The sequence below is a fragment of the Adiantum capillus-veneris genome, chromosome 8, assembly GCF_014529385.1.
Source record: "Adiantum capillus-veneris isolate H3 chromosome 8, ASM1452938v2, whole genome shotgun sequence".
In the NCBI taxonomy this organism is placed as follows: domain Eukaryota; kingdom Viridiplantae; phylum Streptophyta; class Polypodiopsida; order Polypodiales; family Pteridaceae; genus Adiantum; species Adiantum capillus-veneris.
Window position 1 is genome coordinate 67,667,354 of NC_140938.1, and position 13,656 is coordinate 67,681,009.

Genomic DNA, 13,656 nt, shown 5'->3' on the forward strand with positions numbered 1-13,656 from the left:
TTGGCGTTGCCATAGCAAGCAATCACATCCGAATCAAAAATGTAAAATAACTGCATACCTCATGAATTGCGTGACGACTTGGAGTACCATGGTGTCGATCTCTGGCAGCATGCATGAACACGCATACCAAGATATGGCGTGCCTTGACCTCTTGCTTCCATGTCGTCATAACTTAACCGCACAACTGTTTCTGTCATCGGGTATGTTGTGGATTCCCCTTTCAAGCATGAGGAAAGGTATACTTCGATCCCCCTTGTGTAGTGCAAATACGACCTTGTCGTATCCATACGAATGTTCACTGCTGAAGCTCGAGCCATGCTCGAGTCCCTCAATCAACGCATCGAAGTTCCTCGAGGCAATCAACATGATCGTCTATGCCGAGCCATGAGGGGATCTGACAATCTAGGGTCGAACATCCTGTTGTCCATCTCGGATCCTGGACATGTCCTTGTGTGCTTCCATAGCCTCGCATGCCTGCCCTTGGCTGCATGTCACAAGTATGGTGGCCTTTGTGAATCGACACCATGGCCATTGCTTTCTTGAAGAGCTGCGCTTTTGTATGCTGCTCGTCCGCTTCGCCGTGGAGCGCAGCCCTTAGGAGAGAAGGGCCCTAAGGGTTTTTCCCTTGGGCGCCCAAGGCTGCCCAAGTCGGCCAAGCCACAAAATGTTAAAAAAAACTAAAATAAATAAACCAGCAAAACCTGTTGGCCATGGCGGCGACGCAGGCAACTGTGCAGGGGAGAAATCCCGTCCCGCTGGCTTGCACGGGTTTTGTTGGGGCTCGTAGCAAGGACGGGAGTTGCATAGGATGCCGGGGCGCACCCGCTGATTCCACCAGCGCACCATTTGGTGTTGGCCGAAAATACGTCTTCCCCCGGCTTAGGGTCGACTCCCGCGTCCTCTGAGCTCTGTCTATCCCGCCATAGGACTCCTCGACACAAGAGCTCCTTCACGTGGTCGCCTGCTCCTCGGTTGCTCCTCTTGCATAGCTTCCTTCACGGCCCAAACCCGCCGAGAGAGAGAGAGAGAGAGAGAGAGAGAGAGAGAGAGAGAGAGAGAGAGAGAGAGAGAGAGAGAGAGAGAGAGAGAGAGAGAGAGACCATGCATGCCTCATGCAATCCTCCCCCACCTCCATGACTCCTCCCTCCCCCTGAGCTCTGATACCAATATGAGAACCCTAGGAGCTAGAGACCTGGATCCTCCACCCAACCGCCCATACTTATAGGCTCTTAGCCCTAGGATCCCCTGTCCACACTGCTAGCTGGCCCGTGGCCGGGGTCCGTGACCCCCCTTTAGGGTAGGGCCCTGCCCGTAGGACCCTTGTCCTGACACAGAAAATACTTCGGAGATAAAGATCCGAGAGATCACGTAACGGCTTTTAGAAGAGTGATTAGAGCAGAGGAAGTTTCAGATTTTGCGACACAGTTTGCGGGATTCGGATTGACTCTAGAAGATGATGCAGCTACATGGTTCGACTCGGTGGAAAAATGGGATTTTGAGACCATAGATGAGCTGTTTGAGGAGTTTATTGAAGAATTCTCGCCAAAAGGCATTGCTCACAACACGGTCTCGCAAATCCATAGATTCAAACAGAAAGAGGATGAATCAGTACGCAAAGCATCATTACGGCTCAAGAGATATGTTAAGCTCTGTCCGAGAGCGGAATTACCTACGCAAGCACGACTGATGCTGATCTTTATCCAGGGAATGAGACATGCGGGCCTTCAGAAGGATCTGCATATGATAAGGAGAATGACGCTAAACGAGTTGATCAAAGAAGCTCTTTATCTAGTGGATAACTGTGAGGCATACAAAGAAAAGGACTTAAAGAGTAAAGGAAATGATACATCCTCTCAGCACAGTGTTTCACAGATAAGTGAGTCCATTGCCAAGCCAACGGCACCTATTGATCAAGAAAAGCTTATCGACAACTTGGTCAAGAGGTTGATTCCTCTTGTAAGGTCTGATTCGGGAGAGCTAAAGTGGTGTAAAATTGAGAGAAAATGGACGAACCATACGGAGGATGAGTGCTATTACAGCATGGAAAATGCTAGGGAGAGGTATGTACAACGTGTTCCAGAAGCACCTACTCCACCTAGATACATTACGGGGAATGCGCCAGGACCAGTAGGAGTTTTAAGGCCACAGCTTGTCTTAGGACAACAACCTCCGCTACCAGGTGCTAGAATGCCGGTAGACATGAGATACATGCCAATGATGGAAGCATCAAATAAACCAACGCCAGTACCAGCTACAATGTGGTATAGCAACCAAAGTGAGTACTACCCTTCGGAGCAACAAAATGTGAGAGAAACACATGGAGTGGTGAGGCCGGTACAACCTCCACCTCCTGGTTTCAGTCGAAAGAAAGAAGGTATGAAATGGACGAAAGGACATTGCGATTCATTGCAAATAACGGCTTATCTAGGTCAAAGATTGCTTATAGCCAAGAGGAAATGCTAAAAGAATCTCCTCAACCAGAGACAGATTGTCACAAAAGTCGTGACAACCACTTGGTCAAACAATGTCCTCATACGGAGATCACTGAAGTAAATGCCTATTGTCTTGAGTGTGGCATCACTCACTTGATCCCCGATTGCCTGAAAAACCCAAACCAAATCAGGAAAAGAATGACAAATGGATTAGGGATTGTTCAGCTACCTAGTAGCTCAGAAAATGAAAATGTTGTACCAGTTCAAGTAGTTACGAGAGCACAAGCTCAAAAGAAAGCTGATGAGAATCCAGAGACAAAGAACATGGAAAGTGACGTGAGTCCAAAGACAGATGATGGACCAAAGACAGACGCACCTAGTCAGAAAACCAAGAGCAAACGAAATAGTTGGAAAGCTAGAAAGACTAGGATGAAAGCACGCAGGGAACGAGAGAAAAAATCCCTAGCTGAGAAGCTTACCGAAGTTGAGGAGAAGATAAAACAACATGAGGAAAAGGAGGCACCTTCTCTTACACAGATGGTTAAACCTCTAGAAGAACCATCCACGGATGAGAAACCGAGAAGTGCTAGTTCAGGAGGATCTGTGTTGGTAGAGAAGGTTAATGAGACATTAGACGCCCTCTTGAAAGCCTATGATGCGAAGCTCAAAAACAACCAAACCCAAGAACAGAGGTGGATGACATATCCCTATGCGGAATTAGAAAAGCAAAGGTTGGAAATGTGCAGGAAAATGATTAAAACAGCCCAATCTTTACTAGAACCACCAGTTGCAAAACCTGAGGATGTGATCCGCGTCATGCCTACACAAGTAATCCCACCAAACCAGGAACTAAAAGAGCCAGATTCTAGTCATGAGCACAAAACAAACCTCAAAGACCCAGCAATAGAACCAAGGATATTACTGAATACCACGGATAACTCTTCCGAGGGATTTCACCAAGCTATACCTGAGGATTGTAAAGAGATAGATGGTCTTGACGAATTGTGGAAACAAGTCAGAGAGGCCAATGAAGCCGATGACCTAAGAAGACTAGTAGACAAGACTGGTGATGAACGAGGAGTGTTTCTACCACCAATAGAGGAATTTGAGACTAGATCTCAAATGAATCTAGACGTGCAATCGTGTTGGGGCGACAAAGGATCTGTACAATCTATGGATAGTCAATCCCATTCGCTAAGAACACTACCGTCCTACATGGGAGAGTACGAGACCAAGTCAAATGTGGTTGCAGTCCCATCAAAGAGACTGTCTCCCAACAAGGCCATCGATTCAAAGGGGCTAGTAGATATTCTATCTACCCCAGTCACCTGTACAATAATGTTAGCCGAGTTGCTCAGAATAAGACCAAACATGTGGGCTAATGTGGGTAAATGTCTAGAGAAATTTGGTGTAAAAACCCCAATGACTCAAATCAAGGAAGGCATCAAAGAGCTTGAAATGCCTCAACTAAATACTAGGCCAGTGCCATTAAACAAGGTAGGCGATTATTACGAGGGAGAAGATGGAAACACCACCCTTCCTGTGGAATTCAATGGTGTAAAAACCATGGCAATCCTTGACAGTGGAGCTGGTGTGGCCATTGCAACCAAAGAGGTTTGGAAAAAATGGGGACAACCTGCCTTGATATCCACACGAATGACCCTGTAGCTTGCAAACGGACACAAGGAAAAGCCCCTAGAACTGCTAGAAAAAGTACTTGTTACTTCTTGTGGCATTGAATATGAACACACTTTTGCTGTTGTTGACTTTGGCAAAAAGAACAACTATGACATCATTCTGGGAAGACCATTCATGCGACAATTGAAAATGGTCCAAGATTGGGGTTACGACCATATATACCTGAGACATATGGAAACCATAACAAAGATAAACTTGAGGGACCATAGCTATAGGGATGTGACGAGAACACCGGTAGAGGAGTTTGATTCCGCCACAGTAGCAGGATCAGAACTTCCAGCTTGGTTAGGTAAGCCTAAAGAACTGTGGATGTGTGGAGCTTCACAATGTGGTAGCTTGAAACGCAAGGAATGTATCCTAGAGCGGGTTATAGAGGATATGGACTATATCCCATAACCATTTCCTGAAGAAGAGTTAGAGCCTTTTGGATGGGAACACATCTTGGCTACTCTGGACGTGTGCGCCGTGGAGGATGCTCCCACAACAAAGTTTTGTGATGAAAATGGCTATGATGTCGTTCCTTATTTTGCAGTGAGTGTAATCTGGGAAAACGAAGAGATCCAGACATCAACAAGCTCTCGAAATAAGGAGCAAACAAAGAAATGTGGAGAATCAAAAGATGAAGAAGACGACGAGTTCTATGACTCTGTAGAACACTTCGAGCTTCAAGAAGATCAACGACCCGGGAATCAATGTCATCGCTACACGAATAAAGTGCATCAAAAGTGGATTCCAAAGTCCTCGGTGAAAACACAGCCACCACAAGCATCCTCATACATGGCTCCTAATAAGGATGAAAAGACTCAGCTAGGAGGAATACGACCAGAGCAACGAGCTAACAATGCTCTAATCAATGGGCTAGAAAAGTCCTCCAAGAAACTACCACCCACGAGCAAACAAATAGTAACTTTCCACTACCGGCCAAAAAATCAAGGGAAAGTACAAGCAGTCAACCTTGCTGAGGATAGTAGCGATAGTGATGAATCTTACGACATCCCCTATTATCAACTCAGGCCATCACTATCACCAACCCCTTCAGCAACAACCATGACAGGTCAAAAGAACAGGACAACAAGTCAAAGCCAAAAACCTCGACAAATCTGGATACCAAAAAGCCAGATCGGCCAAAAACAGATATGGATCAAGAAGACAAAGATCTCTAATGACAAATCACAAGATCCAACACCAAAACAAAAACAAGGAAAGTGTGCACGAACGGGTAAGAATATCACAAAGTCGCAAGCTTTCACAACTCAGGTTTGGGCTCCAAAGAAGTTGATTCAAGCACAAAAAAGTCAAGAATTCATTTGGATTCCAAAACAACCACAGTATCAACTTTCAAAGCCTAAATCCCGTCCTCAACCCAGCGTTCAAGGGCTGAAGCAAAGACCACTGTCGACTCACACAACAAAAAGGTGGATCTCAAAGAAGTCTCTTCAAACACAAATGAAGCACGGGCAAGTATGGGTTCCCAAACGAGCATCAGCAACAAAATAGCCAATAGTCACAAATAAATGGGTCCCAAAGAAGAACAACAAAACTGTTGTCAGTGCATCGCCGCTTGAATTCTTACAATTCTTCCTACGATTACAGTACAGTTAGAAGAGAGCAAGTCGCTTCAATCAAGCAACGATACAGGAGCTTCAAAGACCATTACATTTGCTTAGAATAGGAAGCCTCGCCAAATGCCAATAAGCAAATTGCTTATACCCACATCTTGCACAACATAAATCTTTTCCATGCATTGACTGTGTATGCATAATAGGGCTACATTACAAGGCCTGCATAGGCACAACTTTTAATTGCCCAAGCACAACACATACCCTTTGCGATACCCTGTCGTAAAGGATGACTCCAAATAGGAAGGGGGGAGGCATTATGAATGCAGACCTAGCATTATGACTATTAGAGGGCAATGTTTTGTGAGATGCATTGAATTTTTGCGTTTTATTGTGATAAATTTTTTGACGAAATTTAGAGTATATCCCCTCATAGTAGTGTTACAGAGGAGTATGGTTATAAAATCCATATATGAGCCCCTAGGGACATGTGTATAGAGTATATAGCATTTAGATTTCTATTTGAATTATTTTTCTTTTGTTGAGTTGCTTTAATATTTTCTTTGTTTATTATTAATAAAAAAATAAAAAAATCCATAATCCACATGAAGAAAAGACTGACGAGAGGCCTGAGCACTACAAAGAAAAGAAGGTACAAGGAAACGATGAAACTTCACGAAGTATGTCTCAGTAGCCACTACAATAACCGAAGAACTTGTCACAAAGCAGTGTCAACATGCAATCGACAAGTCATAAAAGTCAGAGTCGAGTAGCTAAGCCACAAAATGAGTGTGGTGTTAGTCCCAAAGCTTCAAGTAATATTCTCTGTGGTCTAAGCGTCTTAGCTATTCTAGGTACTACTCAAGCTGGAAGAGTTGAGCATATTTACGTTGTGTCGCTCATGCTGGTATAGGTGAGCAAAAGAGTCGAAGTCTAAGTACTTAAGTCTGGTGAAGTGACGGAGAAGGTCCAAAAGACACTCACATACTGAGCACAGTGAGATACGAGTGGAGAAACTTCTATATCGAAAACCCTTCTTGGAACGGTGGAAGCTATTGAGACATCTTTTGATGTCACATGTGCTACATTTATTCCTCGAAACACCCATCATCTCCTTCTTTCACATTGCATGCTTTTGTTGACAAATTTCTCATATGCATATAGAGTGTCCCATAATTGGCACTTGCATCAGGCACTCTTTCCGTGTTTCACCCAAGCACTCACCTTACATGAACATGTACTTCACGTTCAACTGCTCAACTCCAATAAGAGCGTATACCAAAGGCATTTTTTCCCACCGGGTTTTTTCCCTTTGGTCATCCAGGTTTTAGACCCTAATCTAAAGATACCTATCACCATCCTCTTGTACATATTCCTTCTACATCAACAATAAGGAAATGCTACTCAAATCAATTGACAAATGAATTGGAGCACCAATTTCAGATCATAGCATACTTCTCCTCAATGGCGAGTCGAAGAATGGTCTACAATGACAAAGCTGCAGACAACACTAACAACATGATTACACAGGAACAAAGAAGTTACCAATGACAAAGAGCAGACATAAGGGTAATCAGAGGATCTCAAAAGATTGTCCTTGATAATGCACATCGAATGCTCGGCAGGGTTTTCTACAAAATCCTTACAAAGTTGTCATTGGCTCACAAGATCAGAAAGCCAATCACTCAATTCTACAGATCGTAGAAGTTGTTTTTGAGAATCTCAAATACTCCGAATTGACAGATTTGCTGGAGCAAGTGATGGATGGAGCTTTCTCTATCCATGATGATAAGAGTCAAGTTGAACGACATTGGGTTCTTTTTTAATTTAGATCTGGCAGTAGACCTATAATGACAGAAATAGATGCTGCAGTTCGGAGCGTGGATGTGAAAGACATAAAGTTCGTCATCAATTATGATTTTCTTGAATCATGTGAAGACTATGTACATCGGATTGGACGAAAAAGACAAGCTACTGCAAAGGCTATAGTCTATACTTTCTTTCCAACAACAAAACGAAAGCAAAGACCACATCGCCATCGACAATCAGGTCATGTCGGGGACGACATGGACGCGGAAGGGGGGAATGTTGACCGCTGGGTCAACAACACAACATAACTCAAGTTTCGTACCAAAGTCTTATCTTTTGCGAGTTATGAAATGCTACGGATTACGGCTATAAACGTCATTTGTAATGAGTAGTTATTCTAGTTTCAGAAGCCGGGGTGCAATGGCACTTCCAGATTGTAAATACAAAGCCATTTGACCCTTTCAACCCCATTTTTGGTTAAACCTACGGTAGCCTTAGTATATAAGGTACCTAGGTCATTTTGTAAAAAGACTTTTAATCATAATCAAACTTTAGCGCTGCCGTCTGCTGTGTGTGAGAGAGAAAGAGAGTGAGCGTGAGCTTCATCCTCTCGCTACGCCCGGCTCGCTCCAACGCATTGGAGATCCGACTGCACCATTGTTGTAGGCTCGAGGAGAGGTATGCGACAACGCCAAGCATTCCACACGAGACGAAGCGCACACGTCGACGCATCTACGAGCTATTTGTGGCCGTAAGTGTATCAAACGATGTCTGTTTTCTGCCTGCTAGTAGTCTATAGAATCGTGGCGACATAAGCTACGCATAGGTACTCATAAATTTCAGTTTCGGGCGCTTTCAAAATTCTGCTCTGTCATCCTATGCGTTTTCCGCAGACGGGTTTAGAGTGAGGGTTTTGAGTGTAGAAGCTTAGGGACAGGTGTATCCTAGTGAGGGGATGGTGTTCCCTAAGTTTCGTATGAATCTGGCATGATTAGGTGAGTTACCTTCCGTATGTGTGTATGTGGCTAGGTGGTGTAATTGAGAGCAGTGAGGTTCTTGATTGTGGTTTAGTTGGCCTTCTAGAGTGTTGTATGTGTAGGATGGTCTCAGCTTGACAAGCTAAAGAGATTTCCTCCGTGTGCCTATCGTGTCATCTGTGTCCTCGATTGACATTATGTTGATCTAGGTAGTGTTTGCATGCACTTCATGGGTGTGTGAGTCGCTTCCCGTCCAACAGAGATTGATGAGATCCGCCAGCGACCGATGCTGGATCTCCTTTGATTTAGCTATTTAGCTATCTCAGCCAGCTACGTACTTTGCTTAGTTCACATCGAGCAGCTTAGGATTCCATGGTATTTTTGGTTTGTTATGTTGTTAGTTAGTTTATTTTGTTACTCTGACTTGTCTCAGATCCACCGCATTGTAACTTTCTGGTCTCATAGGTCACTTTGGCCTTTTGAAGACGTTAATATAACTTTTCATTACTCTCTTGGGATAGTTTCCTACGACGTTAAAACTCTCTTCTTCTTCCTCTCTCTCTCTCATTTTCATGTTCCCTTGTCACCACACCTTCCTCTACACTTTGTGAAGGGCTGATTTGGCTGTGTTTTTCCAGCCAGCAGGAGGGCGACTTGTGGCTGCGATTTCATTGTGGATACATCCCAAAATTTGGCCGTGTTTTTTCAGCCAGCAGGAGGGAAACTTGTGGCTGCAATTTCATTGCGGATACATCCCAAAAAAATTTCATTTTTGCATGAAGAGGGGGTCGATTGGTTTCCGCAGTGTTTTTGGCGTGAAGGACCATTGTGTACCTACTTGTTTCAGCCGGTAGACGACCCAAGAGTGTTGCGGATTGTCAGCAAGGCATGGGACGAGATCTGGGCTGCATTTTGAAGATCAAAAGGGACTGGGGTGCTTTTGCAGATTTTCAGCCAGCCAGTCAGAGACATTTTTGTGGCATAGGGCACTGATCTTGGACTGATTTCAGCCGGTGTATCTGTCTTTGCTGAGGAATTTGGTGATCCCTTTTGACAGGAGACTGTTTGCAGCCTTGTAGTCCAGTTTTCACATGTCTATAGAGGGCAAGCTTGGAGTGTCTTGACAATGGAGACCAAGAAGAAAATTTTGCAGAGGGTTTGCATGATGTGGACATAGAACAAGAAACATACGAGGATACAATGGATGACTCTTTAGAGCATCTATGAAGGTCTACTCATAGTGAGAAGTCGCAGGAGTTACTTGAGAGGAAGCTTCTAGTGTTGCTGTGTTTCCACTTGATCAAAAGCTGGATGCCAATTACTATTAGGGCCAACGCCACCATGAAACGCGTTTCGACAGGTCATGACAGGTGAAACGTTTCGGGCCTTGAAACCATTCGCTCACCAAGTGAAACACAAGCCGTTTCACTAACAACAAGTTACCATAGTTTTAGTTTCAAAGTCGCTAAACGCACGTTTCGGTCTCACGTTCCACTGTGCTCTCATTTTGGACTGAAACGTTTTGTGGTGAAACGCCACGTTTCAGGGTGAAACGTTTCGGCCTTGAAACTTTTCGTAGTTACGCTGACTAGGGCTAGAAGTTGCATATGGAGGCAATATTGGAGACATCTGACCTTACCTTTATGGTGCATGACGAGATTGAGCAGCCAAAGGCTCTTTCGGACCGGTCTCTTTCTTCCAAGGAGTTGGAGAAGCTTGCATGTTTACGTCCCCAAACATCAAGATGAGCGCTTGAGCTATGTCCAACAAAGTGTGAACATGGCCCTATAGTTAGAACTATAAAGGAATCCTATAAATAGGACCCTAGGCTCATTAATGAGCTATCTTTTGTATTCACCACACTTGGACTATAGGCCCTTGGCAGCTCTATTCGCACACCCGTATTGGTGTGGGCTTGGTGGTATGGGACACCAGCCCTTGTGGTAGAGGCTAGGCTGTTGGCTACAGGCTCCCAGGCTAAGGGCTAAGCTCGTATTGGCTCTGTGGTTAGGAGGTGAGCCTGATGTCCGCTCTCTCTGCTTGTTTATGCATATGGCTTGTGTCATGCTGTGTTTGCAAGTTGGGTCCCCGGCGAGGTACTAACATTGCAGAACATAAACGCTCTTGGGATTTCACAGTCAGTATTCCCACGCATTGAGTGACTTTCCCGACGCATACGGGCACTTTGCAAGGCCTGGCGAGAATCTGCAGCATGCTGAATTCTCTGTTTTCAGCCCCGAAAATGCGCCAGATCACCTGTACAGCGGTCCCCTCGCGTCCCCGAACCTCCCGGGGGTATTAGGGTCCGTTTAGGGCTAAAACCCTAAACCTGCAAAAATACACAGCAGGCTGTAATTTACTGTTTCGGGCTCCGTTTCGCGTGCCGGTCGCATCCGTAGCAAGTCCTCGAGCTCCCGCATCTGTAGGGCTACTTGCCCTTTGAATCGGACGAGATTTCTGGCATGAAACCTCTCCGAATTCACCTGTACCTACGGGGGGGATTAGCCACTAGCTAATCCAGTACCTGTGCAAGAGGCTCTTGCCTCGGCAATCGCGCATGAACCCACACAACTGTACATTGGTCAATTGAAAAGCCCACTAGTGGGGCATAACATACTGCCATAGGGGCGAGAGAGGGCAGTGCGTAGCGTGTAGGGCATCACTCCTGGCACCGCACTGTGCATAAGAGGGAAAGCAAGCACTCCATAGCTCTTAACCTGTGAAAAATTCTGCAAAACAACCCCTCCTCCCTTCAAATTCAGCGCCAACTCTTGTTGCACGAGGAAAGTGCACCAGAAGGTGCCACTTGGCACATTTACAAGCATTTTCCCGTTTCGGGGTTGCCGCCTAAAAATCTCCCAACCGGCTGTCCAGTTGACTTCACGGCAAAGTAAGAAAATGTTCCCCTCGTCATTTCGGAGGTAATGACGCAAACACATTTTCAGGTCCCAAAACAGCAGTTCCCTAAATTTTAGGAGATGCTGCCATTGTATCTTTCTAAGTCATCCGACCCTCTATGTACACTGTGGCCACATCCAGAACTGAAATGTAGCCTCTGTAGCAAAGGATTCGCTTTGGCTAGTTAATGACCCCACTTTGGCTAACCATAGTCCTTGTCCAACCTTAGTGCTCTCTTGCCCTCATGCCTGGACTCCCTCTGGACAGTTCCACACTAGCTATGCAATGCAGGGCAGTTAGATTTCCCGAGGGGTGTTTCCAAAAAGTGAAAGTAAATAGATAATAAGAAAGAAATCAACAAAAAAGGATAGATAGTAGTCACATGCTGGTGACATACCCCCCTCTTGAAATCTCAAACGTCCTCGTTTGCATCTATGTCGTACATGCTCAGAGTCAACACTAATGTATTCAACACTTGTCGGCCATAATTGCAATTCCCTGTGTCTGGTCTATGATCCCCTGTGTCTTCAAGCCCAACCTGACCAAGGCTCACTTCTATGGAAAAAAGTGATTTAATCCCGTCGATGGAACCATGCAACCGGCCTGTTCAATCCAAAAAGGGCGGTAGACTTTAAACTTAAACCTTATTTGCTTTCACTCATTTAATTTGTCGCCCACTTTACCTGTACTTTCAAGACACAACAAAGGGGAAAGGGATACTGACTGCTGGATTGCACCTGTATGAGTAGACCGACACCAGATTGGCCCCTAACTTAGGCGCCCCTTTCGGTATTTCTTTATTGTTCAAAAGAGGGAATAAACGCTGTGGTTCCTTACAAGCTGCCCCGCACAAACTTGGCTGAATTTCAACTGTTCCGGCCCGATTTCGGCAGCATAACTGTACTAGGACCCTTCACAGTCAGTATTCCCACGCATTGAGTGACTTTCCCGACGCATACGGGCACTTTGCAAGGCCTGGCGAGAATCTGCAGCACGCTGAATTCTCTGTTTTCAGCCCTGAAAATGCGCAAGATCATCTGTACAGCGGTCCCCTCGCGTCCCCGAACCTCCTGGGGGTATTAGGGACCATTTAGGGCCAAAACCCTAAACCTGCAAAAATACACAGCAGGCTGTAATTTACTGTTTCGGGCTCCGTTTCGCGTGCCGGTCGCATCCGTAGCAAGTCCTCGAGCTCCCGCACCTGTAGGGCTACTTGCCCTTTGAATTGGACGAGATTTCTGGCGTGAAACCTCTCCGAATTCACCTGTACCTGCGGGGGGGATTAGCCACTAGCTAATCCAGTACCTGTGCAAGAGGCTCTTGCCTCGGCAATCGCGCATGAACCCACACAACTGTACATTGGTCAATTGAAAAGCCCACTAGTGGGGCATAACATACTGCCATAGGGGCGAGAGAGGGCATTGCGTAGCGTGCAGGGAATCACTCCTGGCACCGCACTGTGCATAAGAGGGAAAGCAAGCACTCCATAGCTCTTAACCTGTGACAAATTCTGCAAAACAGCCCCTCCTCCCTTCAAATTCAGCGCCAACTCTTGTTGCACGAGGAAAGTGCACCAGAAGGTGCCGCTTGGCACATTGACAAGCATTTTCCCGTTTCGGGGTTGCCGCCTAAAAATCTCCCAACCGGCTGCCCAGTTGACTTCACGGCAGAGTAAGAAAATGTTCTCCTCGTCATTCCGGAGGTAATGACGCAAACACATTTTCAGGTCCCAAAATAGCAGTTCCCTAAATTTTAGGAGATGCTGTCATTGTATCTTTCTAGATCATCCGACCCTCTTTGTACACTGTGGCCACATCCAGAACTGAAATGTAGCCTCTGTAGCAAAGGATTCGCTTTGGCTAGTCAATGACCCCACTTTGGCTAACCATAGTCCTTGTCCAACCTTAGTGCTCTCTTGCCCGCAGGCCTAGACTCCCTCTGGATAGTTCCACACTAGCTATGCAATGCAGGGCAGTTAGATTTCCCGAGGGGTGTTTCCAAAAAGTGAAAGTAAATAGATAATAAGAAAGAAATCAACAAAAAAGGATAGATAGTAGTCACACGCTGGTGACATATTGGCTTAATGCAAGGATCTCATCTTTTGTCTTCCTCAATTGTACGTGGGAGACACTTCGACATATTCAAAGTATGACCAATGCTTAGGAGATCTTGAAGCACCTGGAGAAAGTTTGCAATAGGATGACGCCTATGGAGAGAGCTCCCTTGGAGGTACTACTGCGGACTTCGGACCCGCAACAAAAACTTTTTAAGTGAGTGCATCTA

The 13,656-nt window shown here is 45.5% G+C and overlaps 1 protein-coding gene across 1 annotated transcript in view; it reads left to right on the forward strand.

Annotated features, from left to right (window-relative positions):
• LOC147452292 (ABC transporter B family member 19-like) overlaps nucleotides 1-13,656 on the forward strand; it is a 57,996-nt gene that overhangs the window by 35,888 nt on the left and 8,452 nt on the right. The window lies entirely within an intron of this gene.